Raw genomic sequence first — 24,064 nt, forward strand, 5'->3', positions numbered from 1 at the left:
AGTCCTATGTAACACAGGTTTTGGGGGCTGGCAGTTTATCAAATATCAAATCCCTAATTGTATTTGAAGGAGATTCATGCTAGATATAACATAATTGCAATTGTTGAGGGATCAATATATAAAGTATTTAAAAGAAAAGACATTAAATTTATGGGGAAATAATCTCAGATTTTGTTAATGGCTCCAACAAAATTAATCAATAAAATAGTAATTACTCATCTACATGTGACTCTCCTGACACACATATGTCACAAAATGTGATTGTTCAGAGTGGGACAAGTTCAACTGTAGAGCTTGTGTGTGAAGACAAAGCAGACTTCTCACTTCCTCTCTGACCTTAAAACTATAGTCACCATCATCAATTCCATCACTACCTAGAGATTTGCACATAAAAGATAGTCTCAGGACCTTACAAACCAGTCCTTTTCCCCACACTAGAGAGTTACTGTGCTCCTACTGGATTCATTTATAAGGTCAGTGTGTATATCTGACACATTCAGTGAAGAAGAATAAGTTGGGAATAGAGTTGAATGTAAGAAAAGTAAACTACAATTTCTCTAGAAAATTTCAGAACTTTTAAAATTATTTCAAACTTCTTTTGAGAGAAAAAGCCTTTCCTTTTGATTCTCATATTATTCCGATATTGCTATTTGACAAGACATAGACTGCAACCATCTCCAAAGGATTAAAAAATAATAGTATCACACAAAGGATAATAGAGAGGTACATGGCGGGGTTCTGATGCTACCCCTCCCACTCAAGTGACAGTAACGGAGGAATTGGGAAAATATACATGAGAAGAATCTGACAGGAACCACCCAGGGACCTCTGGGATTAACTTTTTGGATAGACTTTTTGAACCTTACCTCTTTCCCTCTCAATGAATGATCCCTTCAACTCTCTTTTCAAAGTCCATAAGCCAATCAGATAGGGTGAATAGAGACATAGATTCATTGCCAAGAAGTGGGTGCAAACCTGATACACACTAAATAGCTCTGTTTTATAGACACTTTTTTATAATACTACAGAAAGATCTATTTAATCCTATGACTTTTGATGTTTTAATATAAATTATGATTGCATTTTGATGTTTTATCATAAGTTTTTTTTCTTGATTAACTTAAGTAGCTATATATTTTAATGTTATACTCATTAATATATTACGCTTATAATTTTCCTAATATTGAACTAAACGTGTATTTTACATAAAAGCCAACTAATTAGGCTGTAACGTGTTCCTAGAGCCTTTTAGTTAATATTTTATGGAATACTTTTGTTTTACAAATAAAATATATTGGTTTACAGTTTTCAGTCATCTCTTCCTTCTTAGGTATTGGGATTGTATTTGTTTTCTAGAAAGAGTTCATTAGAATGACTTCTTTCTTTTTTAAAAAATAATTTATTTGTCCCTTTGTACATTAACTAGGGCAACTATGTGTGAATAGATCTCCTGACTTGTAGTCAAGAATATCTGAATTCAAATATGGCATCAGGTATTTACTAGCTTTGAGACCCAGGGCACATCACCTCCATTTCCTCATCTGTAAAATAAAGTAGAGAAGGAAATGGCAAAGCATTTCCATATCCCTCCAAGAAAAAGCCAAATGGGATCATGAAGACATGACTGAAAAATAACTGAACAAGAAAAATATAAACTTCCACAATAAAATGTAAAATGACACAGGTTACTGGTAGGAGGAGGACCTACCATAGGTATTTGGTTTGGATATGAAGAAGATTAGATCTTTGGTAGGATGGTGTCTTAGAGATGGAGCAATGAACAGATATCTAAGAGGAAAAAATTTTTATGGAGAGCCCATGTTCACTGCAGACAGGTAAAGGCACCAGACACTAGGCCCAGTGAAGCATTAACAGTTTTGAACTTTCCCACCAGACTTGACAGGTAAATACTAAGAGCATCTTCTCTTATTTCTTTTTCCCTTTTCTACATCTGTATCCCATCCCCACCCCAGGTCATTATACATCTATGACATTTCTTTATATGATTTGTTTTGTTAAGCTATTTTGAATCAGGAGGATTTATGTTCAAAATATACCTTCAGACACAGAATAGCTGTGTGACCTTGGTCATTCCACTTTAAACTCCCTCAGCCTCAATTCCCCCAACTGTGAAATAACATGGTAGGGTTATTGGGATGATCAAATGAGATAATATTTGTAAAGTGATTAGCACAGTGCTTGGAACATAGTAAGTCTATAGAAATGTTTTTTCTCTTCCTTAAACTCCTTCCTTTAAATAGTTTATTTTCAAGAGATATGATGAGTGAGATTGTAAATGCTTATTGTATAAAATAAGTAGTTTTGGAGAAAAGATCTAAAAAGCAATTATATTTCACAAAATATATAAAATAGAACCTTTTGCTTTGTCTTATGGTTAAGGTGACAATTTGGGGGCATTTTTAAACCCTTTTACCCCATGTTTTACAGTAAACTTAAAAGGATAGGATTAAATCAGAATTTAGAGCTTTCTTTCTACTGCCCTTGAATCAAAGAATCCATTTTTTCCTGTTTTTTAGTTTATTTTGTTTTCTATTTCCATTGCATTCAATCACTTAGTGTCATTCTTTACCTGCTTGTCTAGTTTCCTGGTAAGCCTCAAAGGGCTAGATAAAGGAAAGAAAATATAGTGTAGGGAGGGAATTGAAGGAAAAAGTCACACCCCAACTCATTCAGAAGACATAAGAAGTATGGTGGTTTTAAAAACCTATCCTAATTAGAAGAGGTAAATATGAGATTAAACAGAGCTAGTGATTATAGGGACAACTTTGGGCAACAAACATATATATGAGAGTTGAATATTTCATGGACTTTACTAGTAAATCTCTTTGGTTCTGCTTTTTAAACCTCCATTTGGAAGCTGATTTATTGCTTTTCAAATTATTTTCTGAGATTATGTTCTGTCAAAGGTTTTGTCACTATTATGCTTTATGGATATTTATCCAGTTTTGTTGACATGTAAATGAACAAAATAATTTCTAATAATTTTTATTTCAGTTTTAATGAATTCTCCTTTTCTTCATTTTTGAGTATGGTAATTCAATTTTGGTCTTTTTAATAAAATTATCTATTTTTCCTTCTGTTCTCTTAGTACTTCTTCCCCAAAAGGCCCTATCTTTACTTGATGTGTTGAATGGCTTCACTTTTTATATTTTGCTAATTTCTTCTCTTATTTTTCAGAATGTCTATTTTTGTATTTAGTTGTTTTTAATTTCTTTTTGATTTTATTAATCACAAGTCCAATTCATCAATCTATTATTTTTCTTTTCTAATAATAAATGTATTGAGATATAAATTTATCTCAGGGTGGTTTTGGCTGATTATGTTGTCTCATTTTTATTATTTTTAATGAAATTATCCACTTTTTCTCTGACTTCTTTTTTCTTCAGCCCATATAGTCTTTAGAATGATTCTACTTAGAAGACGTACACAGGCTTTCTCTGAATACAACAGTTCTATCCCAGGATCCCATTCATCTGATTGGTGACTATTTGGCCATCTTTTGCCATGTTGCCATGCAAGTATAAACCTTCTTTTTGTCCCCAGGATTCACCTTTTGCTCTTACAATGGTAAACAATTAAATATCAGTGTTCCTAGAAAACATATGCCAATATATCTTCCTATGATTCCACTCAACATAAGTAATATGTTCCTGAACAAAACACTGTCCAATGCCTACCACTTCCCTCTATGCATTGTCTTTCTCTATTAGATTTAAGTTCTTCAGGGGCAGGGACTATATTGCTTTGCTATGTATATCCTAAGTGCTTAATACAATGTCTTTTTGTAATAAGTGCTTAACTACTGAGTTATTTGTTTTATGACATAATTGAGTTATTCATGGTTCCTTTAAGCCTTTAAACTTTTCTGATTATCAATCTTCTATGATTTATGGACTGCTCACTTTAATGGTTTAAAATGCATAGAAAAAATATATAAAATCACCAAAGGAAAAAAATATATATATATTGAAATATAATTATCAAAACAGTTTTAAAACATATTCACAAATCCCAACAAATCCCAGCATATAGGGTATCTCAGATTGCATGTGCTGTGAAAATCTTAAATTAAATGTTTCCAAAACTGAAATCATTACCTTTAACTAAAAACTCCTACATTTTCCTAACTTTCCTGTTACTGTTTTTTCCTTAATTAATCAGGAAAAATTTATAATATATCTATTTATATAACACTATGCCCTACTCTGAGCTTACATTTTCCATAGAATCAAAGATTCAGAACTAGAAGGAACCAGAGAGGCCATCAAGTTCAATTCTCTGATATGTAAACCAAGGACCTTCAGAAAAGAGAAGCAATCTTTCCAAGATAATAAACAGCAAAGGGATTTGAACCCAGGTCCCCTGACCTTAAAACATAAGATCTTTTCACTACATTCTAATTGCCTCCATTTTGTTAGTTTTTAAAACTTTATGTATATGTAGACACACACATTCATATACATATACACATATGTTTAGATAGATGATAGAGATGTTTGTGTGAATGTATATTTTTATCAGCAAAAATCTGCCCTCTCTTCCTCTCATCCCTTTCCCTTACTGTAATGAAAGATACAGAATCCCTCTTTATATATATGTATATATATATATACATATATAAAAATATATATGATAGAAAGATAGAGAGTATATACCTATATTAGGTATATGTGAATGTATTTGTGCTTTATGTACATGTGCACAAATATATAATTTCTTTAGTTGTCCATTAGGCTGATAAGAATTCCTAAGGCTTTTAAGTTGTTTTTCTCTACATTATTATAGTCATTTTATAAATTTTATCTGTCAGTTGCTTTCTCTGCATTAACTTATCCAAGTCTTAAGGTTTTTCTGAAATCATCCCCTTCACCTTTGATATGGCACAATAGGATTCTATCCTATTTGTATACTATAATGAGGCAGATGAAAGATGAAATGACAGGAAACAAAGGTTTCAAGCTTCTGGGCTTCTCAATTTATTAAGCAATTCATGACAATTGCATAACAAATAGGGACTAGGTCTTCCTGAGCTTTGGTACTAGATCCTAAACATTGGGGGAGATGGATTTTTATGCATTGAAAACAATCAAATGAGACACTAATCCAGATAATTATTTAGCCAAATAATTAAAAGTAAACAATTAACTAGATTACAAAATTAGGTAATCTTATTTCTAACTGGAGGAAAGATTAGAGATTTTCCAAGTTGGGAGAGGGAAAACAAATCAGAAAAAGGGGTATTCTACTCCCCTCCAAGTGTCTGTATTTTCTCAATGTAACAGAGAAGCAATAACAAACTGACTGTTATTGGATTAGTTTCAGACAAGGCATGGGTTGCTTGAGATGTATAATTGTGAGAAAACTCCTTGCGTTCCAACTTTGGATCTGATCAGGTTTCTGGTGAGCATAGCCATAGTTAAGGGTCTTGAAGAAGCAGGTAGAGGTGGTTGAGTTTCACAGGCATGCAAGGTTAAGTTTAAGCAATAAAGTTTTCTCACAATTCCCATAATCAAATAAAGTTTTCTCACAAGAAAGAAATTGGACTAGGCTGATTGAATGTAAAAAGAACTAAGGGAGATATGGAATTGAATCACAATATGGAGTCAGTATGGTTCATTCAATTCCCTCAATAATACGTTTATTCATTCCTCCAACTGATGTGTATCCCCCTCAGATTCCAAATCTTTCTCACCTCAAAAAGTGCTATATTTTTGCACATCATTAGTTAGAGTTGTTTTGATTAGGACTAATTCCTCTTTTAATCTTTACTTTCTCTAATTCTTCCTTCAATATTTTCCTGTTTCCTCCTATTTCTCTATTGAGTGAAATGTATTCCTATACCCAACAATATCCTACTTTGACCAGTTTTAATGACAATGAGATTCAAATGTCAACCACTCATTGTCCCTTTTTTCTTTTCTTTTTATTACTTCTACTTATACATTGCAATTATGAGACAATTTTCTCTAATTTACATTGTTAGCATGTTCCTCTTCTAATTCCTTTCCCTTCTTCTTTTAAGATCATCAGGATATATAACAGAAAGGGATGGAGCCATGATGGTGAAGTAGAGAAGCACTCAGCTGAGCTCTTCTAAATTCCCTACAAAACAAATACAAAATAAAACTTCAAATTGAATTCTAGAGTGGCAAAATTAAAAAAAAAAGTTTGGATGAAACCATTTCCAGACCAAGACAATTCAGTAGATTGTGGCAGAGGTTCATTTTGCTAAGGTGTTGGTGGGATCCAGAATTATAGCCCAAGAGCAGTTTCAGGAGCTCTCAGCATACAGATGGTGGAAGGATTGGAGATGTCCAAAGGAAATTCCAGGGTACTCTTGGCTAGGTCTGGATTCAAGACCTCTATGCATTGCACATAGAGTTCCAGATCACAGTCCCAGGAACAAAAGAAGTGATATCACTTGTGGCTTCAAGGGAATAGTGGTGCTCTCACAGTTTCAGGTCAGAGAAGAGTCCTTGTGGCCACTCAAAAGAGAATAGGGTCCTGGTCTCATTTCTAAGAGGAGGGAAGCACTAGTAATTTTAGCTCCAGGAGATCAGAGGAGCTGGTTTCAGTCTCCAGTCAGGAAAAATGCTAGTATTAATGTCTACTGAGGTGTAAAGCCCCTTCTTGTTTAAAGATCAGAGCACGCAGTACAGTAGAGAAGTGACCACACCTCTCCTTCTATCATACCATCTTAGAGGCACTGAAAACCTGGATTCCCAGAACTAGCTTTAAAAACAGGAGCAAGAATGAACTTGAGAGTGCTCTCTCCACCCAAGGAGCAAAACCCAATTTTTATTGCATCTTTTAGCTTTTTATTTCTAGTTGAAATGACTTAAATGGATGTAGGTGCAGTGGGACCTCATTTTATGTGACCAACACGTTCAGAGACGCACTTTTTAACTTTCCTTGGGCTTATCAAAGCTACCAGTATCACCACTCTTTATTTTGAGGCCATTATTAATAGCTAAATAGCTTTAATGAAACAAAGAAAAACAATACTCTGACTTAGACATGACTTGTTAATAGTGAGAACTCAGGACAAAGATTGATGTGGGAGCTAATGTTTGGTGCAAAATGATATCAATAACTCACACTAAGACTTCTCAGAGAGATAATGAGCATGACTGGACAAACTGCTGGAAGAGTCTACTCAGCTTGAGGAAATGATGCTGGTTTAGAAAGTAATTAAAATTTTTGATTTTATGTATATTTCTGACTTTTTTGTGATTGAGTTCACAAGTGTTGAGTACATGTAAAATGATGTTTTACTATAAGACAAAATCTAAATCTAACAACTAATTTCTTTAACCTCTAAAGTCGTGCCTTTTCTTAGAGAAGTGGAGCCTATGCCATCTGTTAAGAAGCAAAGTTATCTTAGTGAGAAAGTGTTCCCATCTCTGATTTCATTGAAAAATTATGTGTAATGAGCTGTCTTGAATCCTCTTTCCAAGAAGTCGTCAAACAACAACTGGTTGATGACTTATCCAATATGGGAATATTCCATTTTAGTTATAGCTTAGTCTGGATGACTGCTGAGATTCTACAATATTTCTAAGAATTGATCTTTGTTCTTAATATATTTAACTATTTTTAACCACAAGGTCTTACACAAGAAGGATTCAATATACCAATATTTTAAAGTAAGCTTATTCTTGATTTTAAATGGTAATGGACTCAGGAGAATTCAGGGATATTCCAAAACACGAAAAGTAAAAAAACAAAAGATTTCTGTTCTTTCTTCCCACTTACTCACTGCCTTTCTCTCTATCTCCTTCTTCACCCTCTACTCCCATAATACAGTGTCAGGTACAAATTTCACATCTAATACTGACTGAAAAATACCAAATGTCATCATTTAAATTTAAATAATGAAAAGAATTCTTCTTGTATGCCCTTCCCAGTGACAAACCTTGCTCCAATAACTAATTAAAATTAAAAAGATCCTGTCCAGATCTTGAGGCTTCTATTTTGACCCCGAATGAAACAATTCATTAAAAATCCATAATGTAAGAAAACTCAGTTGAAAATGACTCATTTGATGCCCAAAGAAAGTCTATTTTATTAATTATAAAAACTTGATACTTACTGAGAAAGAGATTCATCTTTTTCTTTTATGTACTTTAAGTAGTTTTGCAAGCCATATAACAGTGTAATTTGGATATCTATTGGTAAAAACTGTCAGAAAAGAATACATGTGTAATTTAGCCACCAGGTGTCACTTCTAGTCACTAAGTTGATCTTATTGAACAAGGAGGTTCTGAATCAGGGCAAGGGCTACACCTTCCCTTTATTGTTGTTTTTCACTATACTGAATAAAAGTTCAGGGAATGTTCAAATACTTCAAGATTCTCAGAGAGAGGACAAGCTTCTCTTATCTTGTGATGCCTATTTCTATGTGGCCTTGCTATTATTTAAGGGAATGTGGTTAGTATGTATATACCTAGTTGAAATTTACTTGTAATCTCCAATTGTATTGATAAAGTTTTACCAAAAATTCTGGTGTTCAGAAAATATTGTTAATACTTGAAAAAATTAGGTAAAAAAACCTTTATTGTAAGGGAGAGTGAAATAAAACAAAGACTTAAATGCATAAGATATTTAAATACACGTATTTCACACATTCTTTTATTTATGTATTTTTCTTTTTTTAATTTTATTTTAGTTTTCCTCAGTTACACATGAAAAAATTTCTAACATTTTAAAAAAGAATTTTAAGTTTTTAATCCTCTTCCTCCTCCTCCCCCAATGATAAAGAATTTCATATAGATTTTAAATGTGCAATATGTAAAACAGTTTTTTTCCCCTTATCCTTTTGTGGAAAGAAATGAACAAAAAATTTAGAAAGAAAATGAAAAATTTTTTTTTGGCCTGGATTCACAGTCCATCAGTTCTTTCTCTAGAAGCAGATGGCATTTTTTATCATGAGTCTTTTCAAATTGTTCTAATTGTAGTGATGAAAGTAACTAAATCTTTCACAGTTGATCCTTAAACAACATTACTGTCATGATATACAAAGTTTTACTGATTTTTGAGTGAGCTTTTGTATCTCCTTTTCCATTGGCCAATTCTATTATTCTATTTTGTAAAGAGTTCTTTTCCTTATGGAATTTGTGTACCTCTTTTTCCATATGTCCAATTCTGTCTGTTAAGAAGTTCTTCTCTTCGGGGCATATTTGTATATTTTTTTTCCATTTGACTAATTCTGATTATTAAGGAGTTCTCCTAAGGGATTTTTGTAACTCTTTTACCAAATGACATATTATACTATTTTAAGGTATTAATTTCTTGACTATTTTTGTGCTTTCCTTTACCAAGTTTTTGACTTTTTTATTGATTTCCTATATCATTCTCATTCTCCTCCAAATTTCTTCTTATTTGATTCTTTTTTGAACTTGAAAGCAATTCATAATTTTTGGAGGTTTTAGATGAAGCACTATTGACTTCATTGCCTTCTGAATTTGTGTTTTTGTCTTACCTGTCACCAAAATAGCTTTACATATTGTTTCTTTTTTGTTTGCTGATTTTCCAGCATTTTTCATTTATTTCAACTTTAAAAAAATATATTGAAGTTGGGCTCTGTAAGTGTGGTGAAAAGAACCCCATTCAAGCTTCAGGTTCTTTGCATGACTACCTTCAAAGCTAGCTCTGGGGATCTTATTGCTTTCAGTTCTTACAAGGTGATATGATGTAAGGAGAGATATGTTTTATATTCTATCATCCTATGCTTTGGTCTATAAATAATTTATAAGCAGTCATTTTTTCCCTTGGAATTGTGAACATAGTTCCTAGCTATGGCCTCAGTGCTAAGGTGTGCAAATGATCCTCATCTCCCTGAGATGGAGACAGAGGACTGCAGACAGTGTAACAAGAGTCTTGCACCCAGAGCCAGCAAGGGAATCTTTAATCTCCATCTGAGCAATTGTGCAATCTCCCCTTTCCTTCTGTGGCTGAGTTTCAAAAGGTTTTGCTGCTGATTCAGTTGAGTCCAGAATTCATTTAGAGACAATATATCATAGTTTGTAGGGAGCTAATTCAGTAGACTTCAGGTGGATCTGTGTTCCTTCACGACATCCTGGTTCTGCCTACAACCTCTTCATTTTTTTAGACCATTTCAAAATAATTAAATCACACCCATGCCCTCTCTCTCTCTGGATGCATTTTTTCTAATTGCCCTAATAATGATAAATTTCTTAGGAGTTACATGTGTCATCTTTGATTATAAAAAAGTATACATTTTAACTGCATGAGACTCTTATGATTACTGTCTCTTGCTTAGCTTTTTATGCTTTTCTTGAATCTTGTTTAAATGTCACTTTTCATGGTGTCACAGCCATAAGTAAGAGAACATTCTAACTGATCATAATAGATACCATTTTAAGTTTTAATCTCTTGTTCTTTCAGTAGTAGACCAAGGTGGGGAATCCCCCATAAAACTTGGACATAGGGATTGACTGTTGATATGAAACCAAACAAAGCTAATCATGTTCTATCCTGTCATACATTTATTGAATCATTCTATGTCTTGGGGCTTAGATTTAGCATTCCAGTATTGATGATGTAATCATGTCACTATTTCTTCCTCTAATGGCAAAGCACTCTAACCAGAGCAAGATATTCAATGATGTATGTGATCAATTCCTGTTTGTAGACTGTGTCCAGGTATTGATGATACTATGTTATGGACCACACATCTGTAAAACAGGAGTAAAATGTATATTCTTCTAAGATTTCATATGAGGATTAGATCCTTATCAGTTTCTACTCCTCTTAAGTGGAGAATAAAAAATGATTGAGTTAAATTTAAATTCTGGAATTTTGAATGGGAATACATTTTTAATTCTGGATTTTAACTAAATCTGCCTTCTTGTTTCTAGCCCTGTGAACTAAAGGTGAAGCTTTGTCTCAGGAGAGAAGCTGAGAGAGTAACTCTTTGTATGAGCAGAAGTGGGTGTCCCTTGCTTTGAATTCCAGTAAATGACATGTCCTCTTGAAAGGAAAATGTTCCCACATAGCTGTTTCTAAACCTGGCTATTGAATTTTATCAATGCACTTGGCTCTCTCTGTGACTCTTATCTAGAGTTGACATCACACTAAGGGGCCATCTTCCCATTACTATAGCCATGTTCCTATTTTTCTTTCTGTGACAACTTCTTTGTTCATAACAGGTGATCATTGGTAATCTTTATCCCCTAGACTAAGATTGGAACACATTTTAGCTAACAGGTCATAAGACCTAACCTATTCAATCTAGCCATTGGAAAAGCAAAATTAGAGTGGCGTTTAAAAATTGTTTCAAGATCTCTTTTTAATGAAATTTTAGTAGATGCCCATCTAAATCAGGGAAGAAAACTTGCCAAAGAAACTGCTTTGGGAAGTAGGCATATTTCAAAAAGGCCCATGAAAGAGATTTCAAAAAGAACCAGGTAAAAGAGGTATAAGATGCCCTCAAACCAGATACTTGTATTAGACTCTAACTCCAGGAAATGATGGACTTAACAGGGGGATTTGAGTTACCCCCCTCTTCATTCCTTATTCTGACTCATTTGCCACTGCCCAAGTGACACTTTGTTAATGTCATAGAACAATCCCAACATCTTGGATCTCTTATACTACCTTAGATGCCTTATATGCTCCATATACTTACTTTAAGAGGTTCCCAAGTTATTCAGTGGAAGAAATAAGGCAATCATCAGTTTGCATTTTGATTTGACATGTTTTGCTGTCCTAGTTCAGATATCTGATATTTAGCCTTAGTAATGTATTGCCCATGAGCTTTTCCCAGAGACAGCAGATCTTCAAATAATAATCAGTATTTTTTAACTTATGCTCTTTGCCCTCTTCTAAAATGGTCATACTTGGGCCTCAGTTGGGGAACACACAGTCTGATTTTTTGCATCATTTGTAGAGAACTGCTTTCTATTTATATAGATTGGTATGATTCAAAGAAAGGTGGGTCTTTGTTGAATCAAAGAGGGGATATAAGAAATAATTTGATGCCCTTCTCTATTTGAAGTAGACCCCTGCCTATCTTAAATAATTTTATCCCTACAATTAGTTCAGATTATTATTATCTAGTTTAATGTAATTCCATAGGGATAGTGCTTAGCTACTTATTAACAAACAATAATCAGAAGCAACTAGTTATTGTTCATAATTGAATAGTTTCTAAAAATAAGTCTTCTCATGAATCTCTATGTTAAATTCTAACTTGATAGCATAACTTGAAGGGGAGCTCTACCCAGCTCTTACAGGGGAAGGGAAAATGGATAATGGTGATCAAGTAATACTTGAAAAAGGGAGTTGAAACTGAGTCAGTTTTATAATTATGTTTATAATATAAAAATATTATCCAATCCTTTTTGATAAAATTCAAGGGAAATGAATAGGCAGTTTTCAGAAGAAAAAAAATCAAAACTATAGTCATATGACAAAGTGCTCAAAATCACTACTGTTTAGAAAAATGAAAATTAAAAGAACCTTGAAGTACCATATTTTGCTTATCAGAAACAACAAATGCTGTTGAGAATGAGAAAAAATAGGTACAGTAATGAACATTAGAGTAGTGAATGGCTCCAACCATTTTGGAGAACAGCCTGGAACTATAACTAAGGGGCTACAAAAATGGTAAATTCTTCTTGATATGACAATACTACTACTAGGTCTATACCACAGAGAGATCATAGGAAAAGGAAAAGTACTTTTATGTATAAAAATATATATAGCAGTTCTTTTTGTGGTGACAAAGAATTGGAAACTGATGGGATGCTTACCAATTGGGAAATGATTGAACAAACCGTGGCAATATGATTGTGATAGAATAGTATTGCGCTATGAGAAAAAACAAGGGAGAAGATTTCAGAAATGACAAGACCTATATGAACCAATACAAAGTGAAATAAAAAGAACCTGGAGATCATTGTGTGCAGCAAGAGAAATGATGAAATGATTGCCAGTTGTGAAAGACTTGTCTACTTTGACCAATACAATGATCTCTGATAATTCCAAAGGATTTATGATGAAAAAATTCCATCTACCTACATAGAATTAATAAATTCTGACTATATATTGGAAGATAGTTTTCTTTGCTTTATTTTTTTTTACTTTGTTTTGTGATATGGCTACTATAGAAACAGGTTTTGCATGAGTTCATATGTGATTTATACATCGTTCTAAGTGCATGTGGAAGGTTTGGGGGGGGGGGCGTAGAGAGAGAGAGAATCTGGAACCCAAAACTTAAAAATACATGTTAATGTTTTTTTTTTAATTTTAAGATTGAGGTATTCTCACCTAAGGATGGAAAGGGTCTTCTATTCCTGAAGCACAGCACTAGTGCTCATCTGTGTTAAAATTGCTACCATTGCCCCTGCTCACTTGTGACCCACTAAAAATGATCCTCTCTGCCTTGGTGCTAAGATCTAGAAATGGCAATAGAGGTGCCAAACAGTTCAGCACCCAGTGCCACAAAGAGTCCCTTGAAATCTCTTTCTAACCACTTGTCTGATATATATATATATACCATTTCTGGGTCAAGAGATTCTAAAGCTGTGGCAACTGCCTCCAAGGTACACTGTTGGTGCTGCCTGTGAGCTTTGAATTGTCCCCCACTCCAGTGCTGCAGACCTCTAATGACCTCCCAAGTTGTCTTAAGATGTAAAAATGTCTCATTCTGATATTTTATTGGCTATACCACTCCAAAATTTAATCTGAAGCATTACTTTGAAGTTATTTTGAAAGGCATATTGGAAGAATTTGGCTAGGTTGCTGCCTCTACTCTTGCAACTTGACTCCACACTCTTTTTCATTATTTTGAATGACATTAACTATTTATTATAATATAATTAACTGTAATTTGGTAATCCTGTTTCTGTTAGATAAATTTTTGGATTTCACATGGCAATTCAAAATGTGGGAATGAATTAGATTGTTTCAAAAGAGATTGTAAGAGAAAAGTACTTAAGTAGAAGCTTAAGAATGTGCATATTAAGGGGTTAAGAAGTTGAGGAATCATCAAAGGTGACAGAGAAGGGAGAGGTAAAGAAAGAAAGGAAATCAGGACTAGTATAGGATAGAAGTAGGGAAACTGATCAACAGTCTTATTCCAAATGTAAACTCTTCAAAGGCAATAGTGGGGGGCTATTCTTTGTAAGATGGAAGTGGCACATCCATGGAGAGAAATGTTGAAAGTTCATATAAAGGCCACAAACATCTAGCATCTAAAAGTCAGTCAGCTTGAGCCCTTCTAGGTAAAGGTTATGGAAATGAATTCTGGAAATGCATTGATTTGTACATTTATTTCACATAATAATTCTGTGTTATATTTACACTACAACTAAATTAGGGGATATATCCACCTGTATATTGAGAATTTAGGAATACAATTTTCAATCATATTACTACTTCAAAATTATAGCCTGTATGCACATTTTATACTATATAAACATTTGGGAATCACTTTTAAAATGCCTAAGATATTTTTGTATTTGTTTTTGGTTACTTTTATTTTACCCTGAAACAATGAGGAAATACTGGTGTTTCTTGAACAAGGAATTATGATGGTTAGATGCCATGCTCTAGGAATGTCAAATTTTCCAGCTTTATTAATTAAAAGAGGGAGAATTTTAATTCAAGGGGCTTATTAAGGACATCATTATAATTATCCAGTCAGGGAATGATAAGGATCTAAATTATAGCAGGTGCTATATGAGTGGAAATAATGGGAAATATTTGACAGATGGTGTGGAGGTAGAGTGAGGAGTTGAGGACATAGAGGTTTCCAACTTAGGCAATTGGAATGGCATGTCCTTAATATAGATATAGATATAGGTATGAAACTTATGAAGAGACCTGGAACTAGGGGAAAAGATGATTTCTACTTGTATACAACAAATTTGAGAATCCTGTGGAACCATATTTATTAGTGTCACAAAATTGTGCTGTAAAACAGTGTTATCGATGGGGGCTAAAATATCACTCAGTGAGAAAACCATAAATATAATAGCACTTTCCTAGATCTCTCCTTCAGGAGAATAATAAAGTATATAATCAATCAGTCAACACACATCTATTAAGTGCCTTTATGGACCAAGCATGTACTAAGCACTGGAAATATAAAGAAATTAAAAGACAGTCTCTACTCTCAGGGAGCTCATAGTCTCCAGAGAAAATGCAAAAACTATGTACAAGTAAGCCATATACAAGACAAGTTTGAAATAATCAGTATAAAGAAGGCATCAGAATTAAGGTGAATCAGAAAAGGTTTCATGTACAAGACAGGGTTTTCTCTGGGATTTGAAGAAATACAAGGAATCCAAGAAGTAGCAAAGAGGGAAGAGAACATTCCAGGTATAGAGGACACCTACTGAAAATGCCTGGAGTCAGGAAGTAGAGACCCTTGTTCAAGAGACAACAAGAAGACCAGTGTCATTGGATTGCAAAGTAATGATAGGAGCAGGTGTAGGAGAGAGGAAATATGATATAAGACTGAACAGGTTTTAAGACACACTCAATCCAACCCAGCTGAAGTTAATCCTATCAGGAGCCCTCAGAGCTTCGGGAAGCCTCTGCCTCTCCCCCCTCAGAGTTCAGGCCTCTCTGGCCCACAAAGGCTCTGAGATACCTCATGGACAGTGCCAAGCCAGGCTCAGAGCATGGAAGTAAGGCAAAGAAGAAGCATCGGGAGGGAACTGAGAGCAGTAACACCCGTGAATGGACAATTTGACTGGGGATAAAGTCTCTGAACACCAGACAGAGATAAAAAAAAAGCTAGACCTCCCCACTCAGATAGAGATGGAAAACAGCACAGAAAAGCCTGAAAACTCCAAGAAAAACAAGAAGAAGGGGCGACTTTGGACACATTTTATGGGACAAAAATGCAAAATGCAGAGGAGATAGAAGAGGAAACACAAGCAAATGCTCTAAAACCTTCCAAAGGAAACAGAAACTCTCCACAAAGCAATGAAGAATTTGAATCGGAAATGATCAAAAAGATGGAAAGCCTTCTGGGAGGAAAAGTAGGAAATAATGCAAAAGAAATTCATGCATTTACAAAACCAGTGTGACCAAACTGAAAAGGAAAACCAGGCTTTAAAGGTCAGAATCAGCCAACTGGAAGACAACGAGCACATAAAAGAGCAAGAATTAATAAAGCAAAGCCAAAAGACCAAGAAATTAGAAGAGAACATAAAATATCTCACTGACAAGGTCATAGATTTGGAAAATAGAGGGAGAAGAGATAATTTAAAAATAATTGGACTACCAGAAAAGCCAGAAATAAACAGCAAAATCAACATCGTAATACAAGATATAATCAAAGAAAATTACCCAGAGATTCTAGAAAAAGGGGGCAATATAGCCACTGAAAGAGCTCACAGAACACCCTCTACACTAAATCCCCAAAAGACAACTCCCAGGAATGTAATTGCCAAATTCCAAAGCTTTCAAGCAAAAGAAAGAATCTTACAAGAAGCCAGAAAAAGACAATTTAGATATAAAGGAATGCCAATCAGGGTCACACAAGACCTTGCAAGTTCTACTCTGAATGACCTTAAGACATGGAACATGATTTTCAGAAAGGCAAGAGAGCTGGGCCTTCAACCAAGAATCAGCTATCCAGCAAAACTGACTATATACTTCCAAGGGAAAGTATGGGCATTCAACAAAATAGAAGATTTGCAAGTTTTTGCAAAGAAAAGACCAGATCTCTGTGGAAAGTTCGATATCGAAAAACAAAGAGCATGGAATACCTGAAAAGGTAAATATGAAGGAAAGGGAAAAGGAGAAAAATGTTATCTGTTTCTTTTACTCAAACTCTCTTCTATAAGGACTATATTTATATCAATCTATGTATATTAATATATGGGGAAAATGTAATGTAAAAATAGGGGGAAAAGAAAGACCAAATAGAATAATCTTTTTCACACAAAGATTCACACGGGAAGGGGAGGGGAAGAAAACTACTATAAGAAGGAGAGGAAGAGACTTTTTAATTAAACCTTACTCTCAGGGAAATCAACTCTGAGAGGGAAGAACATCCAGATCCACTGGGATCTTGAATTCTATCTTACCCAACAAGGGTAGGGAGAAGGGAAAACCAAGGGGGTTAGGGGGGGTGGGAACACAAAAAAAGGAAGGGAAGAAGAGGGGAGAGGGGGAGGGAACAAAAAGGGAGGGGCTAGAAAGGGAAATATATCCAGGGAGGAGACAAGGGGGACTGATTTAAAATAAATCATTAGATTAAAAAGTTAGAGCTGAAGAAGAAAGGCTAGAATTAGGGAAGGATATCAAAATGCCAGGGAATCCACAAGTGACAATCATGACTTTGAACGTGAATGGGATGAACTCACCCATAAAACGTAGATGAATAGCAGAATGGATTAGAATCCAAAACCCTACCATATGTTGTCTTCAAGAAACACACATGAGGTGGGTAGACACCCACAAGGTCAGAATTAAAGGATGGAGTAAGACCTTCTGGGCCTCAACTGACAGAAAGAAGGCAGGAGTTGCAATCATGACATCTGATAAAGCCAAAGCAAAATAGACCTGATTAAAAGGGATAGGGAAGGTAATTATATTTTGTTAAAAGGGACTTTAGATAATGAGGAAATATCACTAATCAACATATATGCACCAAATAATATAGCACCCAAATTTCTAATGGAGAAACTAGGAGAATTGAAGGAAGAAATAGACACTAAAACCATATTAGTGGGAGACTTGAACCAACCATTATCAAATTTATATAAATCAAATCAAAAAATAAATAAGAAAGAGGTAAAAGAAGTGAATGAAATCTTCAGAAAAATTAGAATTAATAGACATATGGAGAAAAATAAATAGGGACAAAAAGGAATACACCTTCTTCTCAGCACCACATGGCACATTCACAAAGATTGAACAAACACTAGGTCACAGAAACATGTCATACAAATGCAGAAAAGCAGAAATAATAAATGCAGCTTTTTCAGATCACAAGGCAATAAAAATAATGATCAGTAATGATATGTGGAAAATGAAATCAAAAACCAATTGGAAATTAAACAATATGATACTCCAAAATCATTTAGTTAGAGAAGAAATCAGAGAAACAATTAATAATTTCATCGAGGAAAATGACAACGGCAAGACATTCTTTCAAACCTTTTGCAATGCAGCCGAAGCAGTAATCAGAGGTAAATTCATATCTCTGAGTGTATATATTAACAAACTAGGGAGAGCAGAGATCAATCAATTGGAAATGCAAATAAAAAAATTCAAAAGCAATCAAATTAAAAACCCCCAGCAGAAAACCAAACTTGAAATCCTAAAAATTAAGGGAGAAATTAATAAAATCAAATGTGATAGAACTATTGATTTAGTAAATAAGACAAGAAACTGGTACTTTGAAAAAAGAAACAAAATAGACAAAGTACTGGTCAATCTAATTTCAAAAAGGAAAGAAGAAAAGCAAATTAACAGCATCAAAGATGAAAAGGGGGACATCACCTCCAATGAAGAGGAAATTAAGGCAATCTTTAGAAATTACTTTGCCCAATTATATGGCAATAAATACACCAGTTTAGGTGATATGGATGAATATATACAAAAATACAAACTGCCTAGACTAACAGAAGAAGAAATAGAATTCTTAATAATCCCATATCAGAAACAGAAATCCAACAGACCATCAAAGAACTCCCTAAGAAAAAATCCCCAGGGCCCGAAGGATTCACAAGTGAATTCTATCAAACATTCAGAGAACAGTTAATCCCAATACTGTACAAACTATTTGACATAATAAGCAAAGAGGGAGTTCTACCAAACTCCTTTTATGACACAAACATGGTACTGATTCCAACACCAGGCAGGTCAAAAACAGAGAAAGAAAACTATAGGCCGATCTCCCTAATGAATATAGATGCAAAAATTTTAAATAGGATACTAGCAAAAAGACTCCAGCAAGTGATCAGAAGGATCATTCACCATGATCAAGTAGGATTTATACCAGGGATGCAGGGCTGGTTCAACATTAGGAAAACCATCCACATAATTGACCACATCAACAAGCAAACTAGCAAGAACCACATGATTATCTCAATAGACGCAGAAAAAGCTTTTGATAAAATACAACACTCATTCCTATTAAAAACACTAGAAAGCATAGGAATAGAAGGGTCGTTCCTAAAAATAATAAACAGTATATATCTAAAACCATCAACTAATATCATCTGCAATGGGGATAACCTAGATGCATTCCCAATAAGATCAGGAGTGAAACAAGGATGCACATTATCACCTCTACTATTTGACATTGTACTAGAAACACAAGCAGTAGCAATTAGAGAAGAAAAAGAAATTGAAGGCATCAAAATAGGCAAGGAGGAGACCAAGTTATCACTCTTTGCAGATGACATGATGGTCTACTTAAAGAATCCTAGAGATTCAACCAAAAAGCTAATTGAAACAATCAACAACTTTAGCAAAGTTGCAGGATACAAAATAAACCCACATAAGTCATCAGCATTTCTATATATCTCCAACACAGCTCAGCAGCAAGAACTAGAAAGAGAAATCCCATTCAAAATCACCTTAGACAAAATAAAATACCTAGGAATCTACCTCCCGAGACAAACACAGGAACTATATGAACACAACTACAAAACACTCTCCACACAACTAAAACTAGACTTGAACAATTGGAAAAACATTAACTGCTCATGGATAGGATGAGCCAATATAATAAAAATGAACATCCTACCCAAACTTATTTAACTATTTAGTGCCATGCCCATTGAACTCCCAAACAATTTCTTTACTGATTTAGAAAAAACCATAACAAAGTTCATTTGGAATAACAAAATATCAAGGATATGCAGGGAAATAATGAAAAAAAAAACACAAATGATGAGGGCCTTGCAGTCCCAGACCTCAAACTATATTACAAAGCAGCAGTCATCAAAACAATTTGGTACTGGCTAAGAGACAGAAAGGAAGATCAGTGGAATAGACTGTGGGCAAGCAACCTCAGGAAGACAGTATACAATAAATCCAAAGATCCCAGCTTTTAGGACAAAAATCCACTATTCGATAAAAACTGCTGGGAAAATTGGTAGACAGTGTGGGAGAGATTAGGAATTGATCGACACTTCACACCCTACACCAAGATAAATTCAAAATGGGTGAATGACTTAAACATAAAGAAGGAAACCATAAGTAAATTGGGTAAACACTGAATAGTATATATGATAGACCTTTGTGAGGGGAAAGACTTTAAACCAAGCAAGACATAGAAAGAATCACAAAATGTAAAATAAATAATTTTGACTACATCAAATTAAAAAGCTTTTGTACAAACAAAACCAATGTAACTAAAATCAGAAGGGAAACAACAATTTGGAAAAAAACTCTTCATAGAAACCTCTGACAAAGGTTTAATTACTCAAATTTATAAAGAGCTAAATCAGTTGTACAAAAAATCAAGCCATTCTCCAATTGATAAATGGGCAAGGGAAATGGATAGGCAGTTTTCAGATAAATAAATCAAAACTATTAATAAGCACAAGAAGAAGTGTTTTAAATCTCTTATAATCAGAGAGATGCAAATCAAAACAACTCTGAGGTATCACCTCACACCTAGCAGATTGGCTAACATGACAGCAGAGGAAAGCAGTGAATGCTGGAGGGGATATGGCAAAGTAGGGACATTAATTCATTGCTGGTGGAATTGTGAACTGATCCAACCATTCTGGAGGGCAATTTGGAACAAAGGGTGATAAAAGAATGTCTACCCTTTGATCCAGCCATAGCACTGCTGGTACCCCAAAGAGATAATGGGGAAAAAGACTTGTACATGAATATTCATAGCTGCGCTCTTTGTGGTGGCCAAAAATTGGAAAATGAGGGGATGCCCATCAATTGGGGAATAGCTGAACAAATTGTGGTATATATTGGTGATGGAATAATATTGTGCTAAAAGGAATAATAAAGTGGAGGAATTCCAAGGAGATTTGAACGACCTCCAGGAAGTAATGCAGAGTGAGAGGAGCAGAACCAGGAGAACTTTGTACACAGAGATTGATACACTGTGGTATAACTGAACGTGATGGAATTCTCCATTAGTGGCAGTGTAATGTCCCTGAACAATCTGCAGGGATCTAGGAGAAAAACACTATCCATAAGCAGAGGACAAACTGTGGGAGTAGAAACACCGAGGAAAAGCAACTGCCTGACTACAGCAGTTGAGGGAACATGTCAGAGGAGAGACTCTAAATGAACACCCTAATGAAAATAACAACAACATGGCAATGGGTTTGAATCAAGAACACATGTGATACCCAGTGGAATCACATGTCAGCTATGGGGGTGGGGGGAAGAAAGGGATCTTTGTCTCTAATGAATAATGCTTGGAAATGATCAAATAAAATATTATTTTAAAAAGACTGAACAGGTTGTTTTACTGGTCAATTTTTCAAGTGGAAATATGACAGATAAATAAGTACCATTATCAAGAAAAGACTAAGAATATCTTAGGAATTATAATTAGGAAAATCTAAGAAAAATAAACTTAGTTTTAGAAGTTGTTATTTCTATTTGTTAAAAAGAAAACTTGTTCATCCAAATTAGAAAGCAAGATCAACATGAAATAAAAAGAATATATATATATATATATATATATTCTTTATATATATTGGGATAAACAAAATTAGAAAAGTTGAATCAAGCCACAGCCACCTACCAGTTTATCAGTGACTTGTTGGAGGGAATAACAAAATAAGAGTTTTCATAAAAAAGACAAATGGGAGGTAGAATACAGAGAGGAATGGATGACGCTCACTTATTAAGTCTATAATCAAGCAGTAAACAGATGATGCTTACATTTGTGTGGTTTAGGAAAGTCTCAAGAGAAAAGAGAGGTGGTAGAGGGATAGCACTAGAATCAAAGTATGAAGAAAGGGATATTATCCCAAATGGGAAAATTGGAATGCCATAGAATTCCAAAAGAGGTGAATGTATGAGCTTGAGAACCTATGTTGGAAATCGTCTGAGAAATGTACATTCATTAGTTTGCTTCCTTCTCTGAGAAAGACTTATGTGCTCCCACTGGAAGTTTTCTTCCCTGGGTGAAAAGATATTACTTTCTAGATGCAGCAGACATACATGTTTGTAAGGAAAACATGAGGTGGGATGGTGTCCCTATGGGGATCAAAACTGAAGAAAAATATGGGCAGTTTCAGGACATGAGTTATATAATTTAGAGCCAAAGCATACTCTATGCTTGCTCTGCAGTGTTGCTTCTGTCTGACATTCCTTCAGTCAGGAATTAATATATCTAAGAGTGAGATGCAACACACAAAAAAGAAGATAAGACAAGATCTATAAAGGAAATAATAGAGAAATTATATTAAACAAAGGGTGCAAATTTTGTAACTAAGAAGCTTTAACACAATGACAGAAAACACAAGAATAAAAAAAAGAGCAAATACAAATATTATTAGAGAAAAAAAACAGAACAGATTGGAAGGAAAAGAATAATGAGAACAAAGTTAAGAATAATATCTTACATAAGAATATAGTAAAAGAAAGTTTTTAATGAATTTAACCTAATGATTTTAGAATGAATATGTGGAAGATTTAGGAATCATTTCTTACCAGTGCAGAAAAAGAGACAAAAAAGGGGATGAAATAGATAACAATTTTAAAAAGAAAGTATTGACAAATTAAATAATATGGAGATCCAAAAATATGTAATTCAAAAATGAGGTAAATAAACCTAGCACTCAAATTCATATGGGAACAGATTAAAGAATCCAACAAAATGAAACAGTGAAAGAATAGACAAGAAAACAAGCCAAAAATGTGTTGCATACAAGAAAAAATATCTGAAAAGTATACACACATATAGAGAGAGAAACAAAGAGAATAGAAACTAGAGGCTTGGATGAAATGAATCAATCATCCATTAATAAAACTGTAGAAATTGAAGTCATGCAATCAGAAAAATAATAATTAATTCACAATTCAATTCATATAAATGCACATATAAATTCATATAAATAAATTCACAATTAAATTCAATAAAAATAAATTCACAATTAAAAGAGATAAATGAAGTAACATGTATAGTATACTTAATGGACATTGCTATCAACACTAAGCTATTAGAAATAAAAATACAATGATAAAATTATGCACCCAGTTTTCTGTGATGTTGCAAAAGCAATAATAAGAAGAAAAATCAACCTACATTAAAAATAGATGAAGTTCTAGTGAACTGAACATGAACTTTGAAAAAATTGAAAATGAGCAAAGAAATAAAAATAAATAGCAGAAAGGAAATTTTTAAAATTAAAGGAGAAAGAGATAATTTGGAAAAACAAAAAATTGTGAATTGATAAATGAAACTAGAATTTAATTCTTCTGAAATTCTTCTGAAAAATAAAGCAAGAGTAAAATCACAAAGGCAAACACACAACAAAGAATTGTTTTTAAAACCTCAGAACTTTCTAATATAATCGTATTGCCAGAAAAACAACAAGAATTTAAAAGAAACAAAAACCAAATTACCAAGGTTAACAGAATGGGAATAGAAATAGTAATTCAACTTCATAGAGATAAATTAAGCTACAAAGGAACTACTATGAAGAGATACCTTTGCCAAATGGATTTATATGATAAAGCTATAAAACATTTAAGGAATAATTAATATCTAAGCTATATAAATTATTCTGAAAACTTCAGAAAGAAAAATTTTGTGAAGCCCTTTGCTGGGGTGTGATGCCTACAATGAAAAAGGGAAATCAAAGAAAGAAATATCAATCAATATCATTAATAAACATTAATTCAAACAAATTAAATGCAATCCTTACAAAAAGATTAGGGAAATAGTTTTCAACTATTCACTTTAACGTTAAGAAAAACAATTAACATTAATCATTATTTTAAAATTTCAAACTATATACTTATATCAGGAAAGCCTGATAAAAGCCTTTGGCAAAGTACAATACTTATCAAAACTAAGGAAAAAATAAAGCTTCAAAATATAAAATGAAGATTTTTAAAT

The sequence above is a fragment of the Monodelphis domestica genome, chromosome 5, assembly GCF_027887165.1.
Source record: "Monodelphis domestica isolate mMonDom1 chromosome 5, mMonDom1.pri, whole genome shotgun sequence".
NCBI lineage: Eukaryota > Metazoa > Chordata > Mammalia > Didelphimorphia > Didelphidae > Monodelphis > Monodelphis domestica.